This window comes from Carassius auratus, unplaced genomic scaffold (assembly GCF_003368295.1).
Source record: "Carassius auratus strain Wakin unplaced genomic scaffold, ASM336829v1 scaf_tig00019202, whole genome shotgun sequence".
NCBI classification, from domain to species: domain Eukaryota; kingdom Metazoa; phylum Chordata; class Actinopteri; order Cypriniformes; family Cyprinidae; genus Carassius; species Carassius auratus.
Window position 1 is genome coordinate 11,736 of NW_020524933.1, and position 10,931 is coordinate 22,666.

Genomic DNA, 10,931 nt, shown 5'->3' on the forward strand with positions numbered 1-10,931 from the left:
GTTGGCAATAGTGGGAAATACCTTTTATTTTACGGTTACTCTATGATAATGACTCTAATTATGAACAATCATATTAACAATCTCAATATTGTGTTTACATGAGATCAGTCACAATCACAATAAAGCATTAATAACATTATAACAGCAGTGTCAACTAATGGGTGTTTAAAATATTTTAGTTTACTCAAAGTGCTAAAAGTGGAAATGTAAAAGGTTCTGCAAGGTTTCAATATCAGTAACTTTCATGTTGTCTGCATCGCATCAGAACACATCAATAAACATCAGACTGAACACTACTGAAAAGCCATCTGCTTTCATACCACTTAAAATATCACACCATGCTCACATTTCAAGCAAATGTTCGCTTTAGTGTGATTAACATTTTGAGTTATTACAAAAAAAGTTTAAATGAAACCTACAAGGCTGCACTGACCGCTTCCCGTGCCTTTTTGTTTCTTTTCATCCCTTTTTTTCTGGTCTTTCTTTCACTCAGCGAGTCAGAGCTATTCAGGAGAAGAAATGACCAAAATCTCAAAATTAACAGCAAAGATTTATTGACTAGTATATCTCCGCTGCTCATGAACAGTTTGGAAGAAAATGAAATCACAGGGTTTGAAATTCACAAGAATACGTCAAGGAACAATGACATGTACTTGTCAAATTGCAATGACAGACTTGAATAAGGCAAACTGTGATCATTGCCATGGTTACAGGGCAGGGAGGGTGTAAGAGATATGCTTTGTGCACTATTGTAGTTTTTCGTTCTGAGAGCAACAACTGTGAAGGTTTTTAAAATGGTAATTGAATTGATCATTAAAATGAGAAAAAAAAATGAATAAATACAAATTTCAAATTTGAAAATTTGAAAAAATCTGTCTTGATCTTAAAACGCAATTCCACACATTCAGTTTTAAACTAACTGTTACAGAGCCCTTGGTTGATTTAAATCTAGAAAAATAAAGTGCAATATACAATAAAACTATTTGCACTACAAATCAGTGTGTGCATGATTACAGAATGTTTTAGTACAGCTGAAATAACTAGAAGTGGATGACACCAGCAGCTTTGCACACTCAAGTTAAAGAAGGCTGTGATGAGCTTGCATCTCAGGATTCTAAATTCTATAAAAAGAAATTGATTACAGAAAGCTTTAAATGATAATCTCTGTCACTCCACACATAGACTGTTACTGTGCAGGATACCCAATGTGAGGTTCACTAGATCCTGTGCTAGATCCAGCTCCACATCCCACCTCATCTCATCTGTGCTGTGAAGCCATGTCTACTGCCAGCTACAGTCTATAAGAGACACAGAGGAACCTTTCACTGACCGCTGACATGAATTTACTTCTGCCGTCAAAGTTTGTTTTCATTTTTGGTTGATCAATAAACTCCCGTTTCCTTGAGAGAAAATAAATCCAGAAATGGGTAAACAAGTCAAAATGGTTAAATATTTTACAAGTTTAAGACAGAATATTTTTTGAAACAATCAATAAAACTCTGAAAAAGAGAAAAGGGTTTTGAAAGGTTATTGGTTATCATTTTATATTCTTAGTTTGATGAAAGTGGTAGTTTACAGTATATCAGTGTTAGGGGTAAACTAAATAGCCGTAAATTGTTTCAGCAGCGTTCAAAACAGTGTTTTTACAATAGAAAAGCTATTTTATCTATGAAGTAGCAGTGCAATGTGCCAAAATGACAGGGTTTTTTTACACAGCCAAAAACTCTATTGTGACAATCAGTCACTCTCTTATTATGTCTACCTCTCTCATATTTAGCGCTAGAATGCCAGAGTCTGCTGACTGAGTTCATTCAGACAGTTTGAGTAAATTAACTGGTTCAAACAACAATTCAGTGTTGTTTTCCCTTCACATAATTTTCTTTGGAGCACTGTAGGCCTTTTTGAAACTATCTATTGTGCTGATTGCCAGTACATTTTTGTGACTTGCATATATAAAATAATTTACTTGTATTAACCATATTTAATTGTATTAGTGCATCTACACTAACATTCAAAAGTGTGGGGTTGGCAAGATATTTTTAATGATTCTGAAAGATAACTCATTAAAGCTGTCTGTTAATACTTGATTAAAAAATACTGTAAAAATAATTTGTTAAAATATTATTACAATTTAAAACAAATACTTTCTTTTTTATTATATAATTATTCTATTTATGTTTTATACATTGTCATTTATTCAGAAATCATTCTAATGTTTTAACTGTCTTAAGTGTCAATTTGTCAAAATTTTGATTTATACATCATCTGAAAGCTGAATAAATAGGCTTTCTATTGATGTGTTTTTGTTAGGATAGGACAACATTTGGACAAGATACAACTATTTGAAAATCTGGAATCTGAGGGTGCAAAAAAATCTAAATACTGAGAAAATCGCCTTTAAATTTGTCCAAATGAAGCAATTCGTATTACTAATCAAAAATTATGATTTTATATATTTACTGTAGGACATTTACAAAATATCTTCATGGAACATGATCTTTACTTAATATCCTAGTGATATTTTGGAATATATATATATATATATATCAGAAACAGCAATACATTTTTCAAGAAGTTTTATGGAAAGGTTAATAAATACTGTACACAAACGTTTAAACGCTACACAACATTTGTAACATGATAAATATAATTAGATTATAAACAGATATATACTGATCTGATTGTTAAAATAAATATCAAAATCACAGAGTAGAGGAATAGGGCCCAGTTTAATAGCTTAAATATAGTTAGCTTCTTTGGATAGTAGCTTTCTTAAAATGTCTCCTATTTGTAGCGTAAATACATTCAATTACTCCAATTCAGGTAACCTGAAAACAGCTTCCTCAACACTGCATGATGTGTGAATGCAGAACTGTTACGTTGAATATTATAAATCAGATCTACATGATCTCTCTGCATCGTCTTTCTGTACACCTTCCTAGAGCAAGTTGGACATTCCTCTGGCAGAACAAGAGAGAGGTCAGCCGTTCCAACCCTGCAGGCATGGCGCTGGTCCAAACTCTACACTGCTTAAGTGTGAACCCGGGGGAGGCTGATGGGGTGCAGAAACCCACATTTCCAGCCGTCCCTTTACGTGCCAAAGCTATCTCACAAATATGATTACATATTCCCTCTTCCAACCACCATTATGATTATATTAGATCTTAAATGGGCCAAATGCACACTACACTTGAAACATACTGAAACACACATGTGCACACACATTCAGGGCTCTTTAGCTTACCCCTGCTGTGCCCCTCCCCTTCAAAGCTAGAGGGGATTCACACAAACCCAAAAAAAAAAAAAAATGCTGATCCTTCACAAAAGCACTGGGCAGAAGGAAAGGTCATCCACAACAGGCCGGGAAAATGCATGCCATCCCAGCTTTCCCTCTAATACCCTAAAACCCCCTCACATTCAGGCCTAACCTACCTTTCCTCTAATGTACAGATTCTTCCGTGTGAGATTGCTGGTTTTCTGGACATCAACCAATAGAAGTGCAGAATGCGTGTTATCAGTGCCCTTCAGGCAATGCCACATTGAGGAGTGTGTGACCAAGCGCTTGGGATGACGAGCTAAGCCGTTAACCACACCTTTGACCACTGCTGCTCCCCGCGAGTCAACGGAACAGGCGAGATGGCTGATAATGTTTTCACAGGGAAAATCTAAACACAAAATACAACAAAAGACCATGTTTAGAGAGTATTCATACATGTCACAGCTTTTGGCACATCACCGCCCTCAAGAATATCTGGCACAAACAACAAACAGATATATGTATGTATATATACAACACACACACACACACACACACATATATGTATATATATATATATATATATATATATATATATATATATATATATATATATATATATATATATATATATATATATATATATATATATATAGATAGATAGATAGATAGATAGATAGATAGATTTGCAAACTTTATTTATTTATTTATTTATTCATTTATTTGTTTATTACACAATTAGCCATGTACAAACAATGTGGCAAAATCAGTAAATTTTTACATTAGAATATATAAATATGTATATGCAAGGGTTTTTCCTGTAAATCCTGTAATAATGAAAATTTATTTTCATCACTTTGAGGTTTTTTAAGAAATAAACTCATATAAACTGCACAGCTGGTTTCGCTTCCAAGTAGCCGACGAGATTTGTGTAAATTAAATTTTCCCGGCAGAAGTATTTTGTTAATAAGGACGTTATTGGGCAGCATCTTTGTTATTGTTTATTACTACAAACCGATTTGTTATGCTAACATGGTTGACTGATTCCTTGAAATGAACCGAAAAACAGTGCCTATGTTTACATATGGACATCAGTAATCGAAATATTTACCTTATTCTGAAAAAGACAATATTATTATTAAGGTGTTTACGTGAGTTGCTTTCAGAATATTCTTTTCATGTTCCCGTTTTATGTTATAGTACATAGATCGATTAATGGCACATCATTACGTCACCAAGCGACACCATCGGACGGAATTTCAAATGTAAACATATAGTTTGTATTCATTATGATGCCTTATACAGTTTTAGGTGTTTCATTTTTAATTTAGTGAAAGACTCAAGTGCAGTTAATTATTTGTCATGCTGTGCAAACAGACGACGACAGCCATGTATAGATGCCCCATCTGATGGCTCCAGGCATGTAGATGCGGCCGTCATCTTGGAATGGTCAACTTGAGGTCATTCAACTACCCAAGGTTCTCAAAGAGTCTTGAGCCTTTTTTGTGCAGGTTTGTGGCATCTTTCGAATATTCAGTGATAATGGTGAATGGCGTCAATTTGACCACTAGAATATGGCAGACAGCTTACGTATAGCGGCCAATAGAAACAGTCACTCTATGTAAGTCTATGGTTGAAGCCATGCTCTTCTGTTTTCCGTTAAACGGTTGACCACTGCCGTGCGTGTATGCTGTCGCAAAAAATGTGGCGAAAAATCCTATACGACGGTAATAATGTGATTAAGATGTGTATTCATAACTGACTGATTCAAATGTGAATAACATGATTTAACTTTTAAACAGGAAATACTGGGTCACATGTGTTCAGTGCTGCAGGTCCATATAACTTTATTTCCAGAGTCCTTTTATATCCATGTGTAACCTTTTCAAATTTGATTGGGTAAAGGTTTACAGTTTGTTCCACACATACAGACTGGAAAACCGCCTCCGTTACACTGGCAGCCAAGCCGATGTATTGTTCGGTCCTGATGGTGAACAATATTACATTTAAATGTTTTCATTTAAGGACACTTTGATGGTAGCCACTTTATACGCTCACATCTATTTTTGATTTTTTGTTTTACACACATACAGATATAAAATACAGAGGCATGCAATTTTATCCCACCCTCTAACAGATCCAGCCCAAAGAAAAGACTTTACAAACGTGCGTTAATAATCTCTGCAGAAACAACATTTCACATCATGTGTGAAAGCCGCATCGTCCCAGGCTGGGGCTTTGGGAAAATAAATCAATAAAAAAACAAAATAAAGAAGGAAAAGAGGGAAGAGAATGAGAAAGTGAGAAAGAAAGAGGTGTAGAAGAGAGAGAGAAAATGGGTGGACCGCTGTTCTACAAATATTTGGAGATGTGGTGCTGTTTTCATTGCTGACATCAACATAAATTTGTGCAACGGGGCCCAAGATGCTCAGCAGGTATCACTTTCTGTGAAAGGAGTAGAAAGAGAAGTAGAAGGTGGAAGGAAAGGTTTTGAGGGTGGGAATGGAATGAGAGAGGTGGAAGACAATGACCTTTGCCCTTCTGAACTGTGCTTTCCCACCCTCAGAGAAGAGTGGGTCATCAGCGCTCAACCCTCGGCCTTCACCACCTCACACCGCAGTGCTTTCCTTCTGTAGCCATCTCATCTGCCAAACCTAGAAACAAATCCACAGTTCTGAACGCAACATACACACAAACAGGCAGAAAGAAAAGGAAAACACACACACTAACTCCACAGGAGCCAGTGGTTCTCTTTCTAAGAGGCTCTAGCAACACATTCAAATCAGCATAAAAAAAAAAAAAATCCTACATACAGACATAAAACCTTTTTAATGGCATCAAGTGCAGCATTTAAAGAGAAACATTTCTTTTCCGTGTGAACAGATGTGGCACATATTAATTAGTGAGAAACAGAAGTCAGTAGTCAGTTTAGATATACTGCTGTATACTGTGTGTGTGCGTGTATAAGACTTGGCACATTTTAATTTGTGAAAAACAGATTGATATAGCCTACTGAAAAACAATATTCAGTTATAATATGCTGCTGTACTGTGCTTGTGTTTGTGTGTATATATTATATAAATACTGTAAATACTGTATAGCTATACCTTATAGATCACAAATCATTCTAATATGCAACTTTGCTGACCAAGAAACATTTCTTATTATTAATCCATGATACATTATTTCCAGGGTTCCTTGATGAATGAAAAGTTCAAAAAGAACAGCATTTCTATTTGAAACACAAACTCTTTTGTCATATTATAAATGAGTTATTTAATGCACGGTTGCTGGAAAATAATAATAATTTCTTTAAATATATATATATATATATATATATATATATATATATATATATATATATATATATATATATATATATATATAATATATATATATATATATATATATATACTATATTTCATAAAGTTTTTTAATGTAACATCATGATAAAACCGGTAGCCGTCTATGGCAGATATGGTTAGGTATGGTTCCTGTTATTAACTAAGACCAGATACAGAATATCTCCCACCATTCGGAGTATCGACTAGACCTGTTGATTCATTCTTTCTAACATTGCTTCCACACACATTATTTATTCAGCCATCTTGCCCAAGTCCCTGGACACTTCCTGGGTCAGGACTTCCTGGGCAGCAGTAGCTGAGTCAGCGGCCAATCAGACAGCCCCACTGGGGCTCGCCGTGTCCAGAGGTATGCTTCCTGTTTTTGTCAGCGCTTGTCAGGAGCCACCTGGCCAGTGCCGACCAAAGAGGGTAAGTTTGCTCGGGGCTCTGTCCCTGAAGGGAGTTCAGGGGGTCAGGGAACGGGAAAAAGCGAACCAGAATGACACCACAGCGTAGCCACGATGCCACACATGAAGCGTGACCTGTTTAGCTACAGCATAGCAAAAGCAGCAAGGCTAATCCAGTTTGTTCCAATATTCCCCGGGTCATCTATACAATGACAATTAATATACACAATTGAATCCCCACTGGATCTTTAGTAAACCACGCACATGTTCAAAATAGCCCTGCAACAGTCAAAATGGAAACAAATCTGGCCTCCATTCACAGCTGCTTCAGTCAATCACTCACAAAGCCACAATTTCACCGCATAAAAGATCATTGTGCAAAAGTGCAGGAGCAACGGTGCAGTAAATAACACAGCAATTAGCACAGGTTGCGGCAGTGGTTAATAACTGTTCTGGCTCCTGGGTCGTGCCTGTTCCTCTGTGCAAGCGCAGAATGGAGGTTCAGGTTCCTGCTGCCCACAGCGGTCTGGACCTTTCCACTTCACCTCCTCCTAAAAGATGCCCCACAATGGCCTCCGGCTCTAATAAGTTGGCTTTTTTGCTTGGACTCTAGCACAGCGAACAGGTGCAACTGGGACTGGAGGCGTGGGGGGAATGGGAAGAGGTCTCTGTTTGTCCCTCCAGTGTCTGCCAGATAAACAGACCGACCAGCAGAGCAACCTTAAATTCTTTCAGGGAATAGGTGAAAGACTCTGCAGCTGGAGGGCTTGAATGGACCCTGCCACACTCCACCAAACTCTCTAATGAGCAAAAGCTTGGCACAGGCTATTCGAAAGGACAAAACAAAAAGCCACTGTGGAGCTAAAATGAGAAAGAAAGGAAGAAAGACATACCACACGGGTCATTATTAGGACATTCTGAAGGACGAAGACATGGGGGATGGGTAGTTCAGGATGTATGGGATGCCAACACGGCTTGGCGTAATTAAAAAGCTTTTCTGGAGAAAAGACTGTTCCTGCTCACTCAACCACTGAGAAGCATCATGTGAGTCTGAACCAAGTCAAGAGACAATGGACATTAGTCAATAGATAGGGTGCTTATTTTCGATGAACACTAATGCAATTTAAATGAGTGTGTGTTGGAGTAGCAGACATGACAGGGTGCTCATTGTGTCTCTTTAGTAGTAGTGGGTGGCGGAAGCTTTAAAATAATGCAATTAAACACTGACCTCTTGGATGCGCTAACACACTCATCTGGGTAGGCCTTGTCAATCAAGTGTGACAAGAGAGCGTTCGTAGTTTCATTCTGACTTTTAAATGGAATTCCATTTAAAGGTAAACACCAAAGTATCCATAGGACTCAGGCACTACATTCCATGTCTTCCCCCACATGGCAAATGAATAAATGAAAAATGAAATAAAATATGTATACTACCTATCAAAAGTTTAGGACTGATGTTCTAATGCTTCTGAAGATGTCACTTATTCTCACCAGTGTTGTATTTATTTGATTAAAAATACAATAAAAACAGTTATATTGTGAAATGTTATTGCATTTTAAAATAAATGTCTCTGTTTTATATTTTATAATATAACTTATATTATTGTGATGGCAAAGCTGAGTTTTCAGCAGCCCTTACTCCAGTCTTCACACAAGACCCTTCACATGATCCTTCAGAAATAATTTGGGCGCTGATTTGGTGCTCAAGTAAACTTTATTCTTATTATAAAGTAAAAAAGTCTTTACTGTCACTTGAATTTAGTGCATCCTTGCTGAATACAACTATTAATTTCTTTAAAAGAAAAATACAAAACCTTGATGACCGCCAACTTGTCAATGTTAGTGAATATTTCATTCATTTTTAAACATAATACAGATTTAAACATGTTAGCTTATGTTTTGATTTCTCTCTATTGTCAAAAACATTGTAAAAATACATTTATTATCTTGCTCCTTGATATACATTTGAATAAGACAAAACTAAGAATCTTTTTATTTCATTGTAGCAAAATACATTTCCTAAGCACCAGTTTCAGTTCTACATGTATCAAAATACAGTAAATAAACAGGTAGTATATAAACTCTTTTTGTTATTATTGATTTATTTAGTTAAACTTACACATCCAGTGTTATATAAAACAGCAGTTGAAAAATAAATAAATAAATAAGTACACCAAAAATATGGTGGAACTGGGGAAATATATCTTTTCACAAAGACCTCCAGAGCAGCTATGAAGACTAAACAGTGCATTAGCATTATGCTAACATAGCCCAGGATTAAGGAACATGAAAGGCAGCAAAGACTTGGTAAGATGGTCTTCAGCAGTCGGCAGATGGAGAAATCGATGTGTGAAGCACAAGCAACAAGTCTATTTGAGTCTCTCCAGCAGAAAGAACAACAGGTCTGGGCCACACAGAAAGAGAACGTCCCTCTTCTTAAAACACTTCATTTGCAACACCAACACAACATAACCGCTGGCTTGGAAGAATCTCAAAAAAACAATAGTCCTGCCTCTGATATATCAAAACAAGAAATACATTACAGTGATTGGCTACCATTCAGCGTTTTTCACCTGTGAAGTATTTCTTAATTTTTGGATGCTCTCATCACATTCTTCATTCTACTTTAAATCAATCCTCTGCAGGATATTCCTGCTCAGATTTTGTTGAGAAAGAACTGAAAACACTTATTTATGCATATATTTATTTTTTATTAAACTGTGTATGTTTGCATATTGAAATAAATGTTAATTTTGTGTCTTCTCACATTTATGTTTTATGGCCCCCCCCCCCCCCCACCCCCAAATAAAAGACGAGCATGGCCTGGCTGCACTATTGAGACAAGTGCACGGCATATGAAAGCGGGTCACCCCACTGACGCGCCTACAGCACCAAACATTCCTGCACATTCCTGCCCATCTAAACAAAATAAATCAATCACGTTAAAAACCCACACAGTAAAAGCCATGTCAACCACTTGGCCTGATATAGGATGGATCGTAATTTACAATTTAATGTTACATCCTTTGGCCATTACAACAGAACACAAATACAGTGGTGAGCTTTGATCACCAGCATGGTGAAAAATTTATGAGGAACAAGATGGCTGAGGGAGACCAGATCGAGGTATCAGTAGATAGGACAGAAGGTTCTTGGATGTGTGCAGAAACGTGCGGTCACAATCAGCTGCTGCCAAGAGAGACGAAAGGCTCCCAAAAACCTTCACATCACAAGCTGTAGAAATAAGACATTTGAGACAATAAATACCTTAACACAATGAGGACATTAGAAATCTGTCTCACTTCACATCTAAATCAACTTCATGTGGAGATCATCTGAAAGGAAGAGGAAGAGTAGTTAAGTTATTGCAGTTCAGAAAATGTATATATTCAGGTTTCATTTGATGTAAACGCGTGCATCTGGATTAAGGTCTTATGGAGCACCATTTAGATACAGAACTATATGTATCCAAAAATAATATAAAAAATATAAGTCAAATTTGATATTTTAAAACCTTTACCAGAAAAAAATATATATTAATAAATAAATATACATTGTATTTGACTATGATTATATATATATATTATATATATATATATATATATATATATTATATATATATATATATATATATATATATATATATATATATATATATATATATATATATATATATATATACTTTTATTATTTGCTTATCTATTTTGCATTCCTTGAAAATAAAAATTTACATTGTGAATTAAAGCGTTATACACTTACAATAAAGTTTTGTGATTTGGGTCAGACTAAAACAAACAAGAAAAAAAAATGGGGGTTATTGGATATTTTGAGTTGATGAGCAGCTCTCATGCATTCAGTTCCACTTGGTTCCACACAGATAAGAACCGGAATTTTAACACACTCAAGCGTGGACTAATTAAAACC

The 10,931-nt window shown here is 36.0% G+C and overlaps 1 long non-coding RNA gene across 2 annotated transcripts; it reads right to left on the reverse strand.

The window, feature by feature from the left end:
- Positions 1 to 1,108: 1,108 nt before the first annotated feature.
- LOC113076157 (uncharacterized) lies at positions 1,109 to 6,032 on the reverse strand. Of its 2 annotated transcripts, none has more exons than XR_003281121.1 (3): positions 5,788 to 6,032; positions 3,433 to 3,665; positions 1,109 to 1,298 (listed from the first exon to the last, which is right to left on the reverse strand). It is a non-coding gene; the product is annotated as an uncharacterized LOC113076157 (long non-coding RNA). The 2 variants fall into 2 exon arrangements; XR_003281122.1 differs by lacking the exon at positions 1,109 to 1,298 and adding an exon at positions 1,337 to 1,400.
- Between the last annotated feature and the right edge of the window lie 4,899 nt (positions 6,033 to 10,931).